The sequence below is a fragment of the Copidosoma floridanum genome, unplaced genomic scaffold (assembly GCF_036245765.1).
Source record: "Copidosoma floridanum isolate Cflo_tuat_1 unplaced genomic scaffold, Cflo_Japanese_pri ptg000013l, whole genome shotgun sequence".
NCBI lineage: Eukaryota > Metazoa > Arthropoda > Insecta > Hymenoptera > Encyrtidae > Copidosoma > Copidosoma floridanum.
The window spans coordinates 11,736,244-11,762,017 of record NW_028321890.1 but is presented as its reverse complement, the minus strand read 5'-3'; positions in this window follow the sequence as shown (position 1 = coordinate 11,762,017).

Below are 25,774 nucleotides of genomic sequence, written 5' to 3'. Positions count from 1 at the left end.
TAATAGTTTAATTAATTACTTTATTGAGGCTGCCTGGGAATTCAAAGTTTGACATGTTATCAACCTACTTTTTATTGAATTTGTTATGTTTTCTTAATGTTAGAAGAATATCTAACAATTGCCTGTCATAATTTTGATGACATTTATTTAAATATAGTTATGAATATTAAATATTATGCAGGGACTTCATTTATGTAATTTATTGAACGAAAATCACAATTCACTTAATGTAATTTATGTTTATAAGTTACTGGACCTAAGATTCATTCGTTTATTTAGGAAACTGAAACTAAGTATTGTTTCGCAAAAGACTCTTTGAAAAAATTATTGTGTAACATCATGTACGGACATTGATAGTTGTATTTAATTATTATGGTCCTATACTGACTGTCATTTTACAGGTCTCAAGTTATTAGTATTTCAATTTTTTTTTTTTAAAGTTTTAGGTGTAATAAATGCTTAATACAATCTTGCCATGAATAAAAAAAAAAAAAAAATTGGTAATCAATAATTAATATCTTGATGCTCTGAATAGAAGTATTTTACTTTGAAAACTCTATTGTGCGTAATTGTAAGCAAAGTAATGCTTAAAATAGTTATTTATGTAGTTGTGTACAAAATAAATTACTTTGCTCAGGTAAATTAAAATTGGACACTTCACACATTGTGTACCAGCACATCAAGGTCAATTTTGCCTAGTAATGTCAAAAACATCTTTGAATAAAACTCATACAGGAGTCATCACTTTAGGTTCATTATAATAACTGAGAAAAGAATTAGAAAGAAATAAGTGGCTCAAGCGTCACTGAATGTCTGTTTAAGTCAGCCTTTTCTCTTTTGTATGTCAAACATAACACAATTAATTCTATTACTAGACTATGCAGACAAACGCTACCCGTGCGGTCTTCACTTCTTTATGGCTCAATGTCCACGAGAAAGCTTCCATGCTTTTTTGCCCCAATTTTCCTTGAAATCCACTGTACGACTTAACTGCAAGAGTAGTGATCACGGATAATTCTTTGTGACCAATTTATCACAGCCTACGTAATGGAAACCTTCTGACAGTTATGTTAAGGCAATAATAAATTGTATTAAGGCAGACTCTCTTTTTCTTTATAATTTTCATGCAAGCCTTTGTCGGTATTTCGACGCAGCTGCTGAAGTGGGCGGTAGAGTTGCTGCGGTCGACCCATTATCGAACATAAGGTTCGTACAAGAGATGGAGCTCGGGATGGAAAAGCTAGGTTTTCTCACGGACGATAGCCGGCAGAGCGCTTGTATGCTTAAAACACAAGGTTGTCAGGCAACCGCGTTATTTTGTTTAAAACAGTCTTTTTCTTGTTTTTCGTTCTTTAAATACAAAAGAAGAGACAGCCTGGCTTACAGTTCGCTTTGTAACTTCGAGTTTGTACGCAATTAAACATGAACGTTCGCTGTTTACTATTTGCTCGCTGTTTTTTCCTTTAGCGTAAGCCTTATCGTCGGCAATATGTTATTGCATAAGCTTGTGGATAAAAATTCGTTTTTTTTAATAGGACCAAATATCCTAAATGAAACTTTTTTGCTTTACGTATAAAAAAAAAAGAAATAAATTTAAAAAACGTATAACTTTTCAATTGTCGGTCAAATGTGCTAAAAGTTTATCGTACATTATGCGAAATTAGACAAGGAAGCTAATAAGCTACGTTTAATCAACATATTATCAACATAACTATTGACACAGCTCGGGCTTTAGTGTCTTGTATAATTATATATAAGCTGTGTCGATAACCATAAGTAAATTTACATCAATTGTTTACTTAAAAAACTACAGCATCAATTTTGATCAAACGCAGCTCATTAGCCTAAATTTTTTAAATATGCATTATGTGCGATTATTTTATCGAAACGGTTCTTAGGGTTCATACTAGTAGTTTTTACAGTCTGACCAAGAAGTCATATTTATTAGTGTCGTAACTTTTTTGATTTACTGCAAAATCATACAAATTTTTCGATACAATTTAATCCGACCACAAAATTTTTTTGTATTTCTTGTGATGATTACGTATGAACTGAAAAAGTAACTACTTGTTAGTGAAATATTTTACTGTATTTGTACAAAAATGATGGATACGTGATGCATCTACATAATTTTTTTACATGCTCTTTAACTTGCTTTGTTTTCTTTTTTTACAAGTTTTTATAAATTATCTGAATAATTTTTAAAAACTATAGTCATTAGTGAACTGGGATAAAAAAAGTAATGAAATATACTAAGGTTTTTATCATCCAAATATTCTGGAAAAAAGCTGAGACGAGTAAAAATAAAAAAAAAAGGTTTTCTGCAATGCATGGGTTGTCATTCACCTTTGATGTATCTTATGTTCTTAAAAGTTTTAATGACTCTGCACTATATATAGATCAGCGTTGCCACCTTCGAATGTTAATCAAGTCAGACCTGATGACATTGACGTAATTGGCACAAAAGGTGATTTTCTGGTGGCAGGAAGCGGGGCCTTAGAAGAGTTTAGTATATTTACTGAGGCTCGAGGGGTCAGTTGGTGCATCGGTGGTCAAGACATTTGGAGAAAATATTTTACGGTTCTGAATATTCTAAAGGTACAATACTTTGTCTATACGAATTTTTTAAAAGCCCTTCTTTTGTTATTGTAAATGGCGTTTTGATATAAAAATTTTACACAATACAATATATAGTTATTTTTATTAATTCTTTGTAACACTTATAAATAACTATATTTTTACATGAATAATATCTTATTTTATTAAAGGTATTTCATTCAACTAACGTCTTGTTTCAGGTACTTTAATTAATTTGAACTTTAAATAAAATTATTCGGGTCTCTAGAAGAACTTATAATGAATTGTTGGTGTTTTTAAATAAAAATAAAATTTTTTAGAGTGTTGACATATTACGTTAATTTTGTAAAAGAAGTAATTCTATTTAGTTAAAATGAAGCTTTAGTTCGGTTTTCCTAGTTTTTTTTATCTTACTCTCAAGTTTGTATCCTTTAAAAATAGTTTTTGTTTCTTTTCTTGATTATTTTTTAATTAACTTATTTATGAGTTCTAAAACCTTGAGAGCTTTGTGATAAAGCATCTTTAAAAGTATTTGAATAAAAAGATTCCACGTAATTTAAAATTTTGTTTGAAATAAATAAATTCGCATATTAAATTAAAATTTGAATAAATTCTCAATGACTTTCATTGTAGATATAGTCATGAATATAATTATTGTAATCGATACTTTGTATACACATATATATGTTAAAGAGTTTTTTTTTCTTATAATTTGTTCATAAAAATATTATGTGTTACATGCATCAAATGTTATATTTTTTTTTTGTTACATTAAGGGGTGTACGGAAGTATGACTTTCTGTGTTGTATTTAGGATACGATTTTGTTTCGAGTTTGTCGTTACGTGACTTAGAGTTTTTGGAATTTGCACAGCTAAAATTAAAAAAAAAATCTTATAAAAAAAAAAAAAAACTTGTGCAAGCTTGATCATCAATGTTTAAACTTTTTTTTCCACCACTCCTTTATATGATATAGGTTTATCCGTTTTTAGGGTAAGATTAATCTCTCTTCAGAATGTTTCGTTACAGAAAAATGAGCTTACTGTCAACAAAGTTTTTGTAAACTCGATAATATAGTTTTAAGCTAATACATGGCCAAAACTAGTTTTGCGCGTTATATGGAGGTCCTGAATTAATTACATGTCTGTGTGAAATGATTGACCTCTTAGATAAGGTACTTCAGTTCAAAATACTAGATCCATGTATTTTTCACAATGTAATATAAAAATCAGCGAAACTCTTTTCAAGATGTAGGTCAAGTAAAAAATAATTGATTTTCCGTAATATAAATAGTAGTTCATAAAAATATACTAATGGTTAAAGAAGTTTTTTAAAAACATAAATAAAAAATAATGTTTGACATACTGTTTAATTACATTGATAATGGTTTTGTCTGATACGTATGATATGAAATATGTAAAAGAAGGGCTGAAACCTCAACGAATAAACTCACATGAACTTTTATAATGTTCTTTTGGTGTCTAATGTAAGCAGTCTCTCTAATTTTTCTGCTTCTAATCTCGGTACTCAAATTCATATAGTATCTTATTAAAATAGTATAATGTAACTATTATATGTTGTGCCTATGCCTTACCAATTCAAAAAATCGTTGTTTTCACAATAAAAAACGGGTAATTAAAATTATAAAACATTGAATTATAAGCGAAACATGTAATGGTTACAGCCCATTAGTATTATTTGATTTATTTATTAATTTTTTTTTTTAAATAAGGAATTCAATTCAAGACTGACAGGCTATTCAACCGTCACTAGGGAATTTATTTCTCGCAAAGCACACCTGAACATTGCCTATCCAGTGGCTGCAACCGATGATGCACTTCATTAAGTAAAAATCCTCATGCAGAGGATGAGAAGCGATCCTAGCATCGATATTCACCAACATTGGAAGGTTTGTTTTTTTATACAATTATAATCATATCGCCCATTCTTTTGAAACTTACGTAGTGAGACTTTCTAAAAATTGTTTATCTAGATTTTATAGATTTTTGATTTTTGATATAACCTGTATGTGAATGATACTATTTCGCTTTAACTTGTTGAAAAGATAAAATAATCATGTAATTGGTAATACTTTTAACAAATGATTAAGACTTACTTTACGTCTTCAAGGGTCTAATCAAATAAGTTTCGTAGTGTTATTGAATGTATATGTCAAAATATACCGTCCTGGAGCAACGAAAAACGTTCCAACAGTGCTCATACTCACCGTCTTAATCTGATATATCCAAATTGGTCCTTACCATGTCTGAAATTCTCACCTTTAGAAGAGCTACTGTAAGGAGAACGCAGCAGCACAACTAATTTAAGCTCTGGTTGAGTCATAACTATTTAACACGACTAGCAAATGGATTCCCGTATAAAGATATCACTGATAAACACGCGGTCAAATTGGTTCCTAAGACCCCAAGGTGCATTGTCAAATTAGTTCCCAGCTATTAAATTCTTATTTGGAGGTAAATATGTTATATTTTTCTTGTCATACTTTATCCAGGCTTCGGGCTGACAGTCGTTTAAACGCTGGCATGTTTGAACATCTATTAGTGTGAGCAAGCTGGATGAAAATTACTTTATTTCATGAAAATCCACACTGGGACAAAAAAGTTTCTTTGTATAGATCTTCAGCTTGACAACAAACATAACGACTTTCAGACAAAACAAATCAGCAATACGATCAATTAGTCCAAAACCAAGCTATAAATAAAAGTGTAGAAGTATTATTAAGTATTATGAAAATTTAATTTCTGCACTACTGCGTTATCCTTACTGTAGCACTTACTAGGCCGAGAATTTTAGGTGTCCCTTGGCCATTTTAAATGTATCTCGTAAGGATATAGAGAATGAGCCCTGTTGGGACCTTTTTCATTGCCTCTAGATTCTGTGACCTACTGAAAAAACCTTTACAATTTTTGGAACCCCAAATTTTTATTTTTTTTTTTATTTAGTTTTTTTTTATGGATTCCAACACATTCATATATCTAACATGAAAAAAGTAGAAAGATTCGCTAAAGATAATGTAAAAAAAAAAAGAAATAAAAAAATAACGAAACAACTTTGATTTTCGTCACTGTTGCTGCAACACGCAACGTTGTTGTATGAAAAAGCATTCCTAATGCATAAGGATAACCTTAAAAAAATGTCCATACTTATGCAGTGATACTACAATGAAGCAAACCATTTTAGGATAGTCATACCTTTGGTATGTTGAGCTCCTATGAGATGAAATTTATATGTATGATTAAACATATTGTCAGACATATACAATTATTTATGTAAACATTTTTTATCGAGCAGTTTTTTTATCAGCAAAGAAATAAAGTTATCAATTGCAGCATAAGCATCTATAGCTAAATGTTTTTTTCGTACTTATTGAAAAAAGAAAAAAAAATTAAAACACTTATAACAGAGTACCGAAATGATAAAAACTAATGCCCTAAGAACCCTAGTGCACGTCAGAAAAAAATTCAATAGCTTATGCCATAAATACTTCTAAGAAATAAAATATCTTCTGCTGTTAAAGCATGCTTAGCCTGTACCTATGGCGTTATGCATTTTTATGAGATGGATAGTAAAAAGTTCCCTACTTAATGTCTCTATACAAAATTTTGCAATCAGATTTGAAAATTATCAACAATTGATGGCTCACTAAAAAAGATAAAAGTATTAACTTTAAAATTTTTAATAGTATTTTATTAACAAATTTAAGTTAAACAGGAAGTTAAACATGGTTTCACTCATTCAATGCTCAATTAGATACATAATAAGATATGAGCCTCCTTAAATCAGTCGACGCAAGATTTTATTTTTCCATAAGAAATTTTACGTTGGCTATGTAATTTCGGATGGTAACGGTAGTTTTGGTGCAAACGATGTTTGTTCAGCGCAGTGATATTATCCAACAGAATTTTCCCCCTTAAGATATGCTATACACTTGCGGAGAGCATTGGACTACTTGAGGGCAGCGTCACCCCGTACCATTGTTATTTTCGTTCCTGCAATAGGTGAACTCTTTCATCGCATGAAAAAACTATTTTTATCAGAAAAAAAACTCGTTTCTCATACTATATTTTTTATCTATATACATTTACAATATTTTTACATTCGAACTTTCTCACAAAACGAACCATGATTGACATTTTTATTTTTCTATTTTGCGCGTCTGATGCACTGGCAAGTGCACTTAACTTAAAAAATTCATGCAAGTAACTTTTTGCAATTCTGACGAACTTCTTGCATAAGTGTCGTGCATACGCACCCCTTTGCACTCCTTGTGCACGTTTGATGCACTTGTGTGTGCGTTTAAGTAACGTTAATTAATGCAAGTAACTTAATGCCAATCTTGTGCACTTCTTGGGCAAGTGTTTTGCCCCTGTACCTAGTAGCAGATTCATGTAATTCTGCGAAAGCAGACCGAGCATCGAATGATGAAATTTATTTACTAAACGAAACTTTGCGTAAGAATTGCATAAGAATTGCATTAACTGTGCTACCAGGGTAGTGCTGATGCCAGTGAATACATGTATTTGAAACTGCATGTGGGTATCGAAGTTTCAAGTTTTTCCATTTGTGCACGAAACGATCGTTGTAAATCTTGTTAGTACAAAGAGAACATATCTACAGTTTTTCTAAACTTAAGCCATTACTGATATTTTTTTTGCTATACAAAGCCTATGGGTCAACAAACTCTTTTAAATTTTTCAAGATACATAAACTATACAAAGTCCAAAGTAGAAATTATGCTCACCAATTCCACGTGGGGAGTTTGTCATGCAACAAAATCCTACGTGTGAAGTGTAGTTTGCTAAAACTAGTGTACTGAAAAAGTGGTAGCTTTCGTCGGATAAGTGCCGTCGTCTCTGGGGCCATTTCCGGGTCTGAAAAACGTAAGGTAGCCGCGGAGAGATGGCACTTATGTGTCGAATCCTATTTTTTTTACCAAGGGCTCACCAAACCCTGAAAAACGCCCGAGGTCAGAAAAGTGACAAAATTTTGTAGGTTTATTTATTAATTTTTTTTTTAATTTTACAAGACAAAGAATTTGTATACACTTTTTTTTTAACTTAGTTTGATCCGTAATATACGTCTCTGAGAAAATCGGTGAATTTTGCAATCAAGGCACCAAAAAACTTTTTTTTGTGCACTTAAAGTTAGCGGAGATAACTGTTACAAAAATTTTAGCTTTTTGTGTACCACAACTTTTGCAAACAATGGCACTTTTTAATTTTGGGCCATTAAAAAAAAAGCTTTATTTGCAGAGCTTATTTTTTGCAATTTTTTTACGGACAACTAATCCAATAATATTTATATTATAAAAATGCCTAGGACAAATATACTGGCAGTCCCGCGGCTTGCTTAATGATTTGAATGAGGCTTAATTTTTCTGTGATGTGCTTTGAAAGGGTAGAAAAATTTTATGTCAGTTAATTAGTAATTAGTAAACATTTTAAATTGTTAATATGTGATTAACTTTTTAATTGCATTATCATCAGCATTTAATTGTTTAGGACAAAATGATATTTTCAAGAGTTGCTAAGAGTATAAAGATAAAAAATCACTGTTAGTTGAAAGCCATGGTAGGTACAAACAGGCTTCTTGAGGAGAAAGATGAGGGTTAGTTAATTATCTTTGCTTTAAAATCTTTTCTCAGCGTGATAATATAAGTTTTAGCATTGAAATTAACGATCATGTAATGTGATAAGTTTAATTTAAGACCTTATCACGATCTACAGCTAATTAAAATTAAATCTTAAAATTTAAGACTATGGAACACTCATAACTCAAAACTTACTACTGTTCATCACAGTTTTGTCTATTTTTATAGCACTGTTTTCTAAACACAACAATAACTTGTGCACGATGTCATCAGAAAAAATTGCATTTAAAAATTTTAAGCAGTTATGAGCAATAATAATCTTCTAACTTACTATTACTTTGTTTATAAAAGTAATACAGCAAGGTAACTCTTTGTTGTTCTTTTTCTTAAGAAAATACTACGACTGTTATTTTGAAACAATCCAAACAATCAATTTAGGTGTCAACACGACGATAACTTTAATAATATGGCATACCATAGAGAAGATAGAGCCCTAAAGAACGTATAAATTTAATATACAACTACATTTATACAAATCTTTCGGTATCATGTAGTTACTCAGATGATAGTTTACGTAACTCTGCCTCCTTCATGAAATAGGAAGCAATTCAATTATTTTTTTTTGTGTTTGATCTTAATTAAATTATACCTGCAGCCTAGGTGAGCCCCACGTTAACTCCACTACGTAATTTTTAGAGCCCCCTGTGGATCTCGCATCCTCACTATAAAATAACAGAAAATACCGTAGAATAATCCATTATTATAATTTAATGTAACTTTCCATTATTTTTTTGTGCATTCTCCTCTGCGTGGCTCTTACAGCTGTCAAAAGCTCTTACCTTCCGTTGTCGCCATCCACTTTATTCAGAACATTCGCTGCTGCCACTCTAATACCCCGTCTACATTTAGAAAAAGTTTGATAGACCTGGCTGTTATAATAAACCAAAAATATTCTGCGTTATTTCCCTTTCCCCTTACCCATCGCGAAGAATTTAAGACCCCTGTTGTCTCTCTGCTGTACGTACCTAGTTATCTATCGTTTCAGCTGAGAGCGGCAAATTGCTTTGTATTTTCTCAGTAATTTTTTTTTTCTCAAACATTAGTCTTTCTTCTGCCTATCTATTTTTTGTATACGTACTACTCAAAAACAATTATTGAATATGTTACAATAATGTTTTTTAATACTAACGCGGAGTAATCACGTTAAAAAAATCAGTTTCGATAAAAAAAACTAAGATCATAAGTTTATTTGTACCAACTATTAAGCCAAATAGTGACTTTACCAACGAGATGGCTAGTAGGTATTATTTTCCCTCGGAAGGAATCACTGAGGTCCACATATCGTTTGTAAAAATCCACAAATCACCTTAAAAATCGGACGAGTAGTTTTACGGTGTTGTTGCACAAACCGTCAGCTATATTTAAATTTCGTTTTGACATGAATATTACTGCCACATATTGATTCAGCTCATGGGGCGTCGAATATTGTTTAATATTTTGATTAAAAAATTTATCCAAATGCCAAAATCTATTTTAACGACACACTGATATATAACTCGATGTATTCTAAAGCGAGTTCTCAAGTTCCCTTCATTTTAGTCAAGATTTTATTATTTAAAGAAACAGAGTATTTATTATGAGAAGTCAGTATTACACTATAAACAAAAAAACATTAGCATACTGTCGAAACGTTTATTCTTAATTCAAAGTGTGTACAACATTGAAGTAGTATATTGACAACCCTTTTCAAACTAAAAGTAAGCAACGTCGAATTTTCATTCTGGAATAAACATAACCAAAGTTATATTTTGTCGACGTATTAATTAACAATGTAGTTCTGCCGAGTATACACTTCTGCTCGCTTCTGCTGTTGTTAGAATCAAGAAATTAATTTGTAATCTTTGCTTGAGGTGGCTTGGGCGGTTAATACCATGGGGTCTAGGGTGGGGCACTATTACAGCTCCTAAAAAATCAACGCTTTTCGACGGTCAATTTTTCAATAAACATTGTTATTTTGATAAAACTAAAGTACAAGAGATCAAGAAATTGTCTCAAAAGTACCGTGAAATTATAATTTTGAAAATTGGGAGATGTTGCGAGGCAATCTAGATTAGTATTTCATACTTTTTTTACTGATTTTCTCTTAAGTTAAGTCGTTGACTTTATAATTTTAAAAACCTTATAAATTCTTTGTACAAAAATACACGAAAACTTTAAAAATTTCTGAGGTTAATCGAAGATTCCCGAAGATATAGTCGATTTTGTGACCACTCTTCATAAAAGTACGTGTTAAGTTGGTTAATTTTCAGTAGCGATAAAAATTAAGTTGCTGACCCCAGTTCTTATCGCAAATAAATTTGGCATACATTATTCACATATTTTTAGAATTTTAGAGGTTTTGATCAAGCCGTTAAAAATCGCTCAAGCCACCTTAATCTTTTTAATTATGGGTACATTTTTTTTTCAAATAAATACCTACTTACAAACGTAATGTGTTTATCTTTAAGCTTTTATAGTAATAAGCGTACATTAGCCTTGTTACAGTAAAGCACGTCGTTACATTATTGGTATACATAATGCAGTATTGGTTACATATTACATTGTTGGTTACTCATATGTTTTACAATATTCTAAACGGCTTATTAAATTTTTTGTTTCGGTGATAATGTCACTAAGACCACTTTATCGATGAATCTAGGTGATGGGCAGTTTTTGCTGCGAGAAGGTCGCCAATCTCTTCACGAAGAGCATAGCGTTGTGAAAAGGACGTATAAAAACTCACAGAGATACTTGCTCGGGAGAGTCGTGCAGGCCGAGAATCGAACCATGGTCTCCTTCATGAGTGCCAACCCACAAACCAGCCGACCAAGCCACTGCGCGCTCCAACATAAGTACAATCTTATCAACTGAACAAGTATTGGTATCAAGTGTGCTCGATTTGTATTTAAATGTAATATGTGAAATATTTCCAACGAAAAACTTAATAAGTTAATATTTTTTTTTATAACAATACTTCAATTACCATTCTTAATTACTGAAAGCGTTTGACAAAAAATTTCGCCTGAAATTCTGAATTTGTTTTAAAAATATTTGATTACACAAAATACTGTCTCTTATTTTTTATGCTTTTTTGCGGAATAATAAAAGCATTATCTCTAATCATGAAATAATTTTTACGTCATTCTTGCACCATAGGCATGCAATTTTGGATTTTATCGAAGAACGGAGAAATACCACAAAATGCCTTGGGCTATAGGAAAAGGAAAATGGAAGTGGCCACTAGTCACTAAGGCCGTGTCATAGATCGAAGAGGCCCGAAATCACCAGAGAAGCCCCCCAGTACTTACTACCTTTGAGCTAGCCATCGACGTAGAACGATATGGTGATACTTCCGACGTGGTTCAACGTTGCTTGTTATCATCGATGGTCGCTGAAAATTAGACATATATGCAGGAAAATACGCCAAGGCTCACAAATAAATAACAATTTATATGTAATTTAATTAATACACGAGTGGCTTTCTGAACAAAATTCTTTATCTTAATACAATCAATAATACACACAGCAAAACGAACAATAAATCGAAATAAAATCAAGTTATATTTTTTCTTTCTTCGTACTTATATCACATTGCTTTATATAAAAACTTGATGTGTTACACTAAATATATAGGTATAATATAAAGGTATAAATATTATGATAAGCATTCGTTTTTTTGATGACTGTATATACTATACTTATAACTTTTGAATAATTCTTAATAATTCTCCTACTTCACACGAATTTCTAAAACACATTGATAATATTATTAGATAAAGTTTCTATTGTTATACATTTTTTAAAAATTTCTGTTCTATTAAATGTTGTACTTTTACATGTTCACGATAGTATTTTGTAATATCCTAATTATCTATGAAGAAATAAATTAGTAAATTTCTAAAAATGGCAAGTTAACTATCATCTATCTAAAAAATATTTACCTTATTAGCATTAATAATGTATAAATATCAGTTGGATAACAAAAACATCTTAATTTAAATCTATTTTTACCCTAATAAAAGTATTTTTATCGCAATAAGATCATGAAAGTATTACTTTGAGCCAATGTACGCCAAAAAAATTTTACATTTATGTTTATACGTAAGTGTTCAATAAAACAAAGGCACTCTTGATATCAATAGACTAGAAACATTCTATCGACGGCTCTCAAGAAAAAGAACGAAACTCAGAAATTTCAATGTTATTTTGAGTAGTAAAATTTAAGTTCCGTTGTTTTTCGTAAGAGCCGTCGCTATAAAATCAATACAGTATATTATTTATTCCTACTGTCTTGATGTATCTGTCAAATTACAGGTTTAACCCTACAGTTTAAATAAAAATTAAAAAACTTTTAAAATAAATTCCCTTTAAATGCAACTTGTGACGGTCACACAAATCACACTTATCTCGTTTAGCTTACAATTTTAATACGTTGTACACAGAGATGGGCAGTATTTGACAGAGTTGAAATACTCTGATATACTTCACATCACCTTCGCCCAGATGTGTAAGTGCCCCTCCTCTCATTCCTTTGAGAGCGGGCCTCCGAAATTCTCCGTTATTTTCCTTCTTCCCTTTTCTTTTATACCCTTTTGTCTTCTAGGTTAGTAGTCCTACGGACCTGTCCCATGCGAGAAGGTTAGTTTTTAGTCGGTAGGCACACCGGGTAAATCCGACACTGCTGCCGAAATAGCCGGGGTGACCCTGAAGATTTTCCCCTCCTCACTCCTTCAAAAAAAAAAAAAAAAAAAACTTTATTTCAGCTTTAATTGAAGTTATCCAAAGACTCAATCACTTTATTTCAATAAAATATCCGAACTGAATACTGTATTTATGGTTAAATTTGAAAAAGTAATCAAAATAAAATGCTTAAATAATTATTTTATTTCAAAGCAAATATTTCAATCACTAAAAATTGTGTAAGAGTATATTTAATAATTTTATTTAACAATGTAGTACTTAAACTTTTTTATTGTAATAACAACATCAAATACGTTTCTATTAAAATTGATATTGTAATTAAGCACAACAAATATTAAGAACAGTAGTTAAATCCAAAATAGTTTAAATACTTTATTTCAAATAAATTGTACGAAATGCATTATTATTTAAAATGCATTGTTTTATGTACCAAGTTGTACTATATGAAGTATATAAAATATTTCGAAATTTGACAATGTATTTAAATATTGTATTTCAAATACGAACGTACGAAATCAGAGCGTCTCGGGACCACATCAGTATAGGTTGATCCCTAATAATCAATATTCTACTCACATGACATTCTCCTGGTGAATGCGTGGTTGCTCCCTATATAATTTGAATAATGTATCTTTGTCTAATCATAAGGTTGATAGAGATTTTTTAATTAAATGATGTCTCACCAGGTACCATAATTTTTTTTTACCGAACACAAAAACTCCAAAACTACTAGTAGCTCTATCCAATTTTTAGTTTAAAAACGCCCTATAATGGTTTCAAAACAAAAATTTAATAGAAAAATAAAAATTACAAATATTTTTTATCAAAGTTCAAAAGTCAAAATTAATCTGTAGATTTACATGTATGTGTTTTAATATTACATAAGAGGTAATCTTAGACGCAATGATCGTAAATATAGTGAGTACAGAAAAACTAGACACCACAAACACACCCAATATATATCTTGCTATAAATTCTCCTTAGGTTCTTTTAAATAAATTTTGTATGGATTGGTTTAGGTAATACTGATAGATACTATATCATTTTGCTTTTAATCATTATATATTACGTTTAGGTATTGCCATAGAATAAGAAAAAAAATTTTCAATTGTGAATGTCATGGTAACGCTCTACGTCATGGACAACTATGTTTTTAACTCGAACACGTTGAAAAATTGTCCTTGTACTCGTTTCGGATATTTTAATTATCAAATACAAATGTATTAAGCCAAGTATATTACTTCAATATCCGAATTACAATCAATTGATAAAGTATTTCAAATAAAAATTTTAAATACAACTGAATTGGTAGTAAATTATTTGAAATCATGAACTTGATTAAATAATTTAAAATACTAAAATCCAAATTATATTATTTAAAATCCATTGACCAAATATAAGTGTGTTTGATATTAAGTATTTAGATTTTTTAATTTTTGATCATTGTATTTAAAATATTTTAACTACTACACCAACAATATTTGTTAAAATAATTTCAAATGCTGTAATAAAAGTTTTAAGTAATTGTTAGTTCATTTTTAAAAAATTTGTATTTAACTAATAAAATAGTTATTTTTTTCCAAATAAAATAGTATATATTCTTCAAATAATAAATAGATTTTTTCCCAAGTCTGGCTGCATGTATAAATTTATTTACCATTAAAATTGTAAAATATGTATTGATGTACATGATTCACATGATGATAATTTGCTGATTACCAAACGTGATAAACGTACATGTGTGTACGTGGCTACCGATTAAAAGTTATTTGTCAGTCACTGAAAAGTCTCATACCACTTTTTCAAGTAATTATTATTTTATTTGAATTGAAATGTAAATCTAGTTATCAAATTAATACAATAATTGTAAACCTCTTGTTTACGAGTACTACTCACTTTGTCTGTACACTAAGTTACTCTGTACTAATGGCACTATTTTTAATCAAAAAATAAATAACATCTACTCCGTATAAAGCTAACATAGGATAAAAATTTGAGCCTATGGATGACCACGTCAGTTCGTGGATAGGAATAAAGGAACAGAAAATGCAAAACTTTATCTATTGTGATTATAGGACCCTAGACCATCTGATGCATTTAATAGGTAAGTTGTGATAAAATAAATCTCACGGTAGCATATAGTAATCTTTCAATATAGTCTAGCTTACTTTCTCTGAGAAAAAGATTTTTCGTTTTGGATCTAAAATTTAATGAAACTTATCTGTTTTTTTGTACGATGTAAATGTACTAATAATGATAAACTTTTTCATGAAAAAACTCCATGATAAAAAACTCTTTGTAAAACTTTCCATCATAAATGCCATGTATGCACGCTATAATACTATAAATGGTAACCTTTTTATGCTGCTATAGAGGTATCTTACATAGTTCAAATCCTACTAGGGATATGAAAATTAGATGTCAATTCAATTTTTTGAAAATTTTTGTACATATCTTCATTTCATTCAATGATCCATGTGATGCCTATTGCTTACATCCCATCATTTTTATTATCTGTTATGTGTAAGCACTGTTATGTAGCCAGATGTAGCACAGTACGAAAATACATGATGTTATTAAGCGTTCGCATATTTATGTCTAATATATTGTGCGTTGCATTCTTAAGGACAAGAAAAGTTTATTTCTCCCATAACTCTTCTTACACAAGCCAATAGCAGAGGTAAGCAGGTTGGAGATAACCTGTTTTATGAATGTGTGTATTTTCTGTACGTGTGATAAGTTCTACATATTTCAACTAATTTGTTTACCACTACCTTATCTATGAAAATATTATCGGTTGTGTTCTCCGTGTAAGTACTGCATAAACAAGGCGTATTTTGTGTAACAAATAATTAAATCAGTGAAAGAAAAAAAAAGTAAAATTTCTTATGCCTGTTTCGTCCGCGAGATAAACTCATAAATCGAACACGTATTTCTCTTTCTTCTAAGGCAAAGCTTCTTAGAGCTCGTTAGAGTTTCGAAAGAGAACACTTCGTAGTAAAACGATATTATCTATGCGAACATAATTTTGTAACGTCTCAGAAACTATCTAAAGACTTTAACACGATTAACTTTTATCAGTACATGTTTACGCGAGAAAAGAAAAATACGTGTTAAATATTTATTGACCATCTGCATGATGGACCTAAGAAGCACTAACTTGTTATTCCCTTTTTATGAAATTTCATTTACGTGGTAAGGGATGTTAAGGTAATCGTTCAAAGGGTTGATAGTTATACATGATATTTGTAATGTGAGATTATTATTATATGTTATATATTACATGAACATTGGTAATTCGAACCTTTGTGTAGGCTTCTCCTATTTTTTTATTTTGTAACTGTATATGTTTGCCATAATTTTGATAAAAAAAACTCAGAAAAAATTCAAGAAACTAAAAAAATTTTGTTCTTCTGTGTTTCAAATTTTTCTGGATGACGATCTTGTTGCAAGACAAGAATCTACTCAAACTTAGATGTATTAGTAATTAGCGTAACGCAGCAATATAAAGTGAGTCCAAAATGTTTGGCAAAATTGCTTTTAATCCTACTAGTTTGTTAAGCAGTGGTTAATAAAACTATCACCCGGTCTACGTGAATGGGTTGAAATAAGTCAAGCAACGCCTCATCACGTGTGTGTGAGGTACAAACTCGCAGCCCATTTCTTCTTGATATGTTTTTAGTATATTCATAATAACTTGAGTGAGTTTAATATGCTAATACACATGTACGTAGCTTTGAGCACGATATTATATTCGTACGATAATCTGAAACACTTTGAACTACTTCATCACAAGATATATAGACTTTCCGTGGTTCGTGGATTATCTATATTCTGGTGCACAATCAGATCGTAAAGAAGAACAGTCAAATAGTTGTGGTACATCCGCATAAGTTATAATGATTATTATTACTCTTATTATGTAATTATTATGCTGATTATGTATTTCAATTAAACAGTTAAAGTGATTCTAGCAATAATGATATTGAAAAAAAATGTCCAAGATATTTTTTTTCTGTTCTATCCTACCATAATATTGTTGTATTCATAAACGGACCCACTTCTTTTTTAAAAAGTCAATTATCACAAGAAAAAACATCTCCCAAAATTTTTTTTTTATTTTTCTAATGTTACAATAAACAAAGATTTTTTTAAATTCAATACTGAACAAATGAAAATTTTGCATAATATTAAATATATGATTCAAAATAATTATTTTCATACTTATTTTCTCATGTGTGCATTCCAAAAATGAATCTCCTAAATCCGTATTTGTATGATTATAATATTATCAATCTAAAGCTGTTCTCATTAAGTCACTGATGATAGCCCGTACAAATGCTTTGAGTCACACTAGTAAGCCATAAATAAGATGGATCAGGGTCCCAGTGTTTTTTTATATTTGTTGTTTGATGAAGAGACGTTTAAGACTACAAACATGTTAACCTGGTATTATTTTCGTTATTAACGTTTTCCTGAAAAAAGGTTGCGTCTTAATTTTGAATGAATATTAACGGTGCCACTCTCAAAAATCTTCTAAACAGCTTAACTTAAAAATGTTGGAGCTAAAAGAGCCGCGGAAATAAGAAATTGCAGGGTTTGGAAACTGGAAACGAAAAATTTAGAAGGCACAAACTAATGATTTGAAGGACGTCAAATCTAATTGATGAAATCTCAGAAAAGGCAGTCAATCTTTCAAAAATAGTTGTCCAATGTGTCAAGAGAGTGTTTTTTAGCTTTTCCTGAAATATAAAAAGAAAACTTGTAAATCCAAGATTAGTGAAAATGTACGGCACATTATTTTGCACATAGCTTTTTTTCCAATAGTTAAAACAATTTTGAAAGTTAATTAAAGTGCTTAAAATAATCTTTGATTTCATTTAAAGTAATTGCTGATCAAAGTTAAGGCTTTAAACTTGAAAAATTTATTTTGTTAGACTTCTTAAAAAAATCACATAATACTATCGCAACTTTTGATGTTATCAACATTAATAACTTTATGGCGGTTTTTTTTTTTTATAAATCGATCAGACAAGATTTTTTAAGACTGATGCCTTAATTTTAATCGGCCGTAAAATTAAATAAAACAAAAATTTTTTCTCTCTCAGTACTAAAATAAAAACCTTATTTCAAACACTTTATACACCATTTTATTTAATTGATAAGGAAAAATACATATTTGCATGAAAGTGTGTTATTTATTTTACTAATCTTAAATTAAAATTTAATTTTCCTATGTTTTAGATGAAGCTGGAAAAAATTATAACTCCACACTCTGTACCAATACACGAATTTTTACATTCCTAGATGTATGGAGGATAATAAAACTCGTCTCCCATGTGTTTGCCCCTAACCATTGTTATTTTAATTTATGTTATTTATTTATTTATTATTATGATAATTATTTTTATTATGTGTTGTTTTCGATTTTGAATTAATTTTTTATTGAAGGAAAACATGAAAAATCGCTCAGCACTAATTATTTAAAAGCTGCCCAAGTCCGTTCGTTATCAGTACTTAGATTTTCTTTGTTGAACGATGATACGCCTCAAGCCGCCTTATATTATCACTTGACTACAAAAAAAATTAATTGGTTCATTAGTAAGGCGATGTCATTATTTCAAAATCGTCAAAAAAATGCGTTAACGAGCTTTGTCCGTCAGTCTCGTATTCGGCCTCAAGTGGTATATGCTTTGGTAGTGTTCACTGGATAGTTTACTGTGCGCCGGAGTAATCAAAAGTATTACAGCTGAATACAGTGTCCTGTGCCAATACTATTTTTTTCGTCACAAAAGTAGCGTAGTACATTGGTGTTCTTACAAGGTACGTACAAATTGATTAGTAATATATACGCCCGAAACAGCTTTTACTTATCGCGCGTGCATATAACACCAAGCGGGTGCATATAACATCGAGTAGTATTTTGTGAATTTTTTGAGCAAGAATTATTATATTGGTGCTTCTGATCAATTTTTATATTATAACTATAACAAAAAAAAGAAAAATATGAACAAATATGAATATTTTAAATGTTTAAACTACTGTTAACAGATAAATAAAAAATCACGTTGACAAACAAATGATATTTTGACAAAATTTTATGTTCAGGAGCCTAGAAGGCGTATCATTCTTAAGATTATTGTTTATTAAAGCTTTGTTTGGAATATAAATAAAAAATTTAAATTTGTTAACTTTCGACCATGATTTGCACGTTTTGCACGTTAAAAATAGTAATGAGCACGGCAATTTTGCATGTTAAAAATATAAATTTGTAAAATCACGATATTTTTTAAGAATAATTAAGTAAGACTTAATTAATACTGAAGCATCTTTTTCTTCAAACGTTTGATTAATTATCAGCTACATAAATATAAAGATTGTGTGATAATACAAATATCAATGCTAATTATCGTTGTAAATTATAGTTATTATTATTATTATTATTAATAATATTACTATTATTATTGCTCTTACTGATATTATTATTATTACTATTATCATTATTAAGAATGTTACTATGTTAATAGTAATAATCATTATAATAATTGGTATTGTTTATTTGTTAATGTTATTTATCATACAGCTGGGATATTTTTTTTATCTCAAATACTTGCTTGAAAGAGATTATATAGTAAAATGACATTTATTTTAGATGGGACGACGAGAAATATTGTTACATAAAGCAGTGTCTAGTTTAATCCTCAAGGCTGTGTCACCAAGAATTATAAAGACAAAAGCTATCAGACAGAGAAGAAAAATTAGAGATTATGCGTCAAGGATTAGGGACCAGCTAGATTTTAGTGTCATGCAAGGAGTAGCATTTGGGCTGAAGGGTATAGTGAGGGAGAAGGCAAAAGTAGATGCAAAAGGTAAGAAATTTCGTTAAGTTGTAAGAGTTAAAAATGAGTAACTAACTACTGTTGATGGATTATCCAACTTGTTGACTTCGGTCCCACAACCCAAACACCATCCATGTCTTAGATACAATTTTTTTAGTTCTCTAAAACGCATGAAAGTATTATTTCCCGTTAATATTTTTGAGATTCCATGCTGTACGAAAAAAAAAAAAATTTGTATTTATTACTCATAGTTTCGGTTGTAAATTTTAATTTCAGGCTCTAACCCGTATAGCGCTAATTTAGCCCCTTTTTGCATCCAAAACTAAATAAAACTTGTTCATTAACAGAATCCTGCTGTACATTTAGCAAAATAACCTCTATTTAAATTTAAATATGTTTTCAAATAAAAATTTCCTTACACAACATTGTAGTCGACAGAGCCCAGAAATAGACTGTTTTTGTTAGGAGGACCCACATAAACATATAATGTACATTAGGGTGTCCTTTATTTACCAAACTAAGCTTTGGATCATCTACCTTTTGAAATCTATTTGTTTTACTCTAGAATAAAAATATAAAGCTTCAAAATTACAAAAAGCTTAGGTTAAGACGTGCCTCTGAACCCATTCCAATTTACTATTCAAATAACGTAGAATTTTCAAATTTCAAATTTTTTTTACTAGCTTTTTCTGAACTAGAAAAAATGATTAAAAAGTCTTAGTCACTTAAAATCAAACGGTGTTATTTAAAAATTAAAAAAAAAAAATACTTACTTGAAGTTTCCTGTTTGGAATAAAACCTGCATTTAGATCTCAGATAATTTGAAAATGTAAACTATAAACACCTTTGCTAAGTCTAAGCTTTCATATTGCGTATTTTTATATTATTCTGCTTAAAACTCGCTATCCACTATTCTGTTTCTCTTCAAATCTATGTCAACAATTGCTTTTACTGCTTTGCGTAGCAGCTCGAGTTCACTTGTACACCTACTCTACGTTCCTAAACATATTGTTGGTCTACATGTTAACATACCATTTGTAAGTATTCGCTGCTCCGTTTGCTGCCAAGCACTCTTGATCATATAATATAACCAGTCTGCATATGGCTCGACTTGAGAGTGCATCTCTCTCGGCGCAGAGATTAGTAGCCCAAATAGAAATGTGCCGTAGCTTGCCTGACTGCCTGTGCAGGTCCTGCACAGGCAAGATAGGCATTTTATGCATATGTGAGTTCAGGCTCTGCACAGTTCCTGTACAGGTTTGGTGCTTTTGTCTGATCTGACATCAACTATCTGCTACTTTAGTATAGTCTTAGCTTTTTTTTCAATTAATCTAAAATGAAGCAAAACCATTATTTCCGACGGAAGACGCGAAATAAATATAGAACATAAATTATTCGTAAAAGTAAAATTTCGGAAAAAAGAAAACCATTCGGATTTAATGAAAATAATAAAAAAAAGCTAAACTTACAGATAATATTAGTGAAAACTCAGCCGTACAGTTTGATAAGCAAAAAAATCAGAGCGATATTCAGCAAGAAATTTTTGAAGAATTGAACACAACTAATGACAGTGTAAAAAAAAAAAGAAACAAAAGAGTGCCAATTTTAATGAAGTTTGTGATTTGTATGTACAACTTTGAAAATAGAAAAGAGAGTGTTTTATTGCAAACAGCCACATGGATAAACTTTAAAAAATATTGCAGTATCACATTCCCAGCCTACCTGTTTCCTATTAAACTTTACTAACATCAACTTCTCTGTCTAAAAACATTTTTTGATCTAACATAACCTTACTATTTAATTGTGTAAAAGTTAGTTCAGGACTAGATTATATTTGTCCAGGTTGCCTGAGCTAAGGCTGCCTGAGCAGGTCCTGTGCACATCGTTGGATAAAATTCCATTAATGCCTGAGCAGGTCCTACGCAGGAAGCTCAGGCACCTGTTCAGGACCTGTTCAATGCCTGAACTCAATTTCTGTTCGGGAGGGAGATTGCTGACTGCAAAGCTACGGAGTGTGCTCACTTTTTTCCAGTGGTTTAAGTGCCCCACCGCGGAACCAGGGGCACATTTTTTATTTTATTTGAGAAGCACGGTAGGGGTATGAAAAGAGTTAATTCTCGTGGAAATCTCCATATAGGCGCACATTTTGGAGACGCGTGAAAGAAGTATACCGAATGTGCGCCTACGAGGAAAAAAGTGGAAATGTCGGCTATGTAGCTGTATATATCTGAGCGCACAGCCAAAGCAAGCGATGACACGAGTTTTGCTTTTTTGAGAGTCTTTTGACTCTGCAACCGAGTACATGCTATGTATATATTTAACTGACTCACTCTCGCTCTGGCTTTGATGTTATCTATAAATCTTATTTAATTAAATCGTAGAACTAAATGCTCATTAATTATGTACACAGAATTTTAATTTCAATACATTATTTTTCAACTCTTCCTTACTCTTAACATTCCCAAATCCGTTAATAATTTCAAAAAATATATAGGCTCAACCATATCTTGAAGTTTTCAGTACAGCTTTAACTACTAATTTATTTATTTTACACATCCTAACTGCTGTAAACTGTAGGACAAGCTCGGAAGGATATCCATAAACATATGTGACGTCGAAAGGATTATCTTTCGTTTTTCGGATAGCTAAGATGGTTAAGGCTTATGCCCCTTCGTAGATTGTTTTGCACTTAAGGGTTCGAATCCACTTTATGGTAGATATTATTTTTTTTTTTTTTTTTTTTTACTCAACGTATTATTTTTCTTCATTTCTTTTATTTATGTTTCGCTAAAAAAAATATATATATATAAATATATATATATATATATATATATATATATATATATATATATATATGTAGTCAACGTTTTTTTTCGGATACAGCAAAATAAATTTTTATTGTTACTTTGATCCTTCTTGTTAGCAAGGCAATTCTATAATTTTATAATACTAAAATAACTTTTACGGATTTTAACATATTTTTTGTATTTTAAAACTCTAAAGAAATTATGAACATCTTATTAACGAAAAAAAAAAGCCGAAGGCAGAAAAAAACTCATACTTATACTGCTATTATATCAAATATGATCATTACCAGTAAAGTACAACTTACATCCGATTATACGTTAATATTCAACTACGTACATATATTATTATTTTGAGCTTATATTTATATTCCTTATCAATATCTTGTGGTTATTGCATTAACAAAATTCGTACTACATATATATGTACAAACACAAAAGTGGATTTTTTAGTCTCATAAATAGTGCGTATTTTAGATTAAATAGTCTTACAGAGACTTAACAAAGCTTTATTCATTTAAAACAAACTAGTTCCAACCACTTGTAACTCAGAGTATGGTTTGAAAAAAAAATTGTATTCCGTGGACACGATTAATCTTTTTACCTACAATCAATTGTGATTGTCATTTTTCAGAAATAGTTTTTTTTGACAGTGCGTAAATCATATACAGTTAATAAAACTTTTTTTTTATTCAGTTAGCAATTTCCCTACTAATCACTGATACTGTGCTTGGGCAACGTACGAGCAAACTGCTGTTCTCTCAGTCCAGACTCATTGGCTTACTCTTAACATTAGAGTTGTTAAAAGATTAAATTATATTTAGTTAGTTACTGAGTTTAAGTTGTTTACCTCTATTTTCTTCCCCATAAATTACCTTCATACAGTCCACGTGTTTTGATATTAAACATTTATAAAAAAGTTAAACAAAATTGGAATTTAAAAGTCCATCGTAAGGGATATAAAATCATTTTGTGACTACGGGCATGGGCTAACTCAAAAATTCTTTGATTTATATTTTAGGTTGAGACAAAAAGATACAATAGGGTGTACGATAGAAAAATCTAAATTTCAATTTAATCCTTCTAATCTACAAATCTTAAAGTTTTCCTCCTAAATTCCTTACGCGTAAGAATGTACGTTACAATGTCATGCATTTATACATCTCAGTCTTTTCATTCGCAACTTATTAGTTATTATTTTTACTATCCATATGACATTAAACATTATCAACTTGAAAAAACTAGCAAAAAAGGGTAGTACCTATTTTTACTAAAGATCCTTAAGTTGTCTATGTTTACATGAGTAAAATTTCTTACTACATTACATTTATATACTTTTTAAAAAATATGCAAAAATTAGTTTATATTAACGACTTTTTGTACATCCAAAGATAAAGACGTCAAACAATGTAATTTAAGAGATCCGTTCCTTTACGACTTTTTCTGTTAAAAAAAGGTTGAGTCTTACAATTGTGGAAATTACATATAGTATTTGATGCTTCATAATATCTCAGAGAATACAGTGCCAAAATTTAGCACATACGATTATCTGCTGGTTAACCTTAAGGACGTGTACCTGGTAAGGCTATTAACACTTAAAATAGCGTAAAAAACAATTGTGTTCTTCACAAGCTATGCAAAAAACGTTTTAACAACGTATTTAAGGTGATAAACCATCTTTATTTAGGTCAAGAGATATTTATTACAAAAACTTTTGTATTTTGACACAGAGCCTAATGAAAAAATTTTTACTATTGCGTTATACATAAAAATAATTTTAAAAAATAACAGCACAGTTTTTCTAAACCGCAACAAAAACTTTAAAAAATAAGATCTGGATCTTCGGACACCGTCAATAGTGAAACTTCAAAATAATGCGTTACATAAATCTACGTTTAATTATGAAAATTGATTATAATCTAAGATATGCTAATGAAAAGATTTTGATGTAAAGAAATATTTATCCTTACTTTTTTAATAGGACTGATTTGTCTAATTTATTTAACGAGGACTTTTTAAAATAAAAGTAATATATTTTTATAATGTATTTGGTGCAAAAATTTACTTACGTCTACATGTTATCAATAACATGTGATGATTTTTGCGTGTCTTCACTCATTTCATCAACGTCATGTGTTTTTATATTAATAAACCTATTTCTATGTAGTTAGGTTGCTAGTTATACCCTTATTTCAAAACGATATGTGTATTATAACATCAGTAGTGTGAGTTTAAAGAGAAGTATTAAGTTATACAAAATTCTCACTTTGATTTAATAGAGGTATATCCATTATATGTATTAATTGGGATGAAATAAAAAGTTGTAACTCTCTAGTTAGCCTATGTAATAGTGAGAGTATGGATATCGTCTCACTTTTTTACATTAATACCAAAATTTTTTACACGTACTAGTCATTTTAAGTTAGCCATACGTAATTGTAGTAGAACTAAATACTTGTAAATATGTTTTATTATAAGATAACAATGCATCAAAATTCAAAGGAAACAAATTCGCGGAAATTTTTATTTAATTTCTTTACCTTTGTTAACTCATATATTACCTGAAATTCATTTTATCATGTGTATGTAAATAATGATTTAAAAAACTATTTCCATTAAATACGATTGATAGCATGAACTGCATTATACAGTAATAGAGTTCAATTATATATAACGCGTTATTTAACTTCATACTAACTCTTATAGAAAGGAAGAAAATTATTATATACTTGTTTTTCTTTAAAAGACAAACAAATATTGAAAATCATAACTTTAGACTGTTTTAACATACATCGACTTACATGGTTTTCATTGCAACTTATGACAAGGTATTTCGACGTCCGATAGCCCTTAAATAGAGTGTTGAGCTTCTTAAGTAAACTCTTTTTTTTTACTGAAGTTAACTGCAATTGTGACTGCCTGGATACCTCAGGGAGATCTTCTCTAACCTGCTATTGTAGCTCCAGACTAATAGTGAGAAAAATTACTAAGTCCGAAGCTTTGGAGCTAGTTGAAGAGATCCTTCCCAACGTCTCCTGGTATAACGTCAAAGACGTTGGTGTCTAAAGCACCTTTTTTTGCAGACTCGGTTGTTTTGATGATCGAAGATGGAGAGATTGGTTCGTAATACTTGCCCGTTGGAGACTGTCCCTTTGGCTCAAGTTTTTTTTCCCTTCATAGCTGTTAGGTTCACCCAGCACAGACC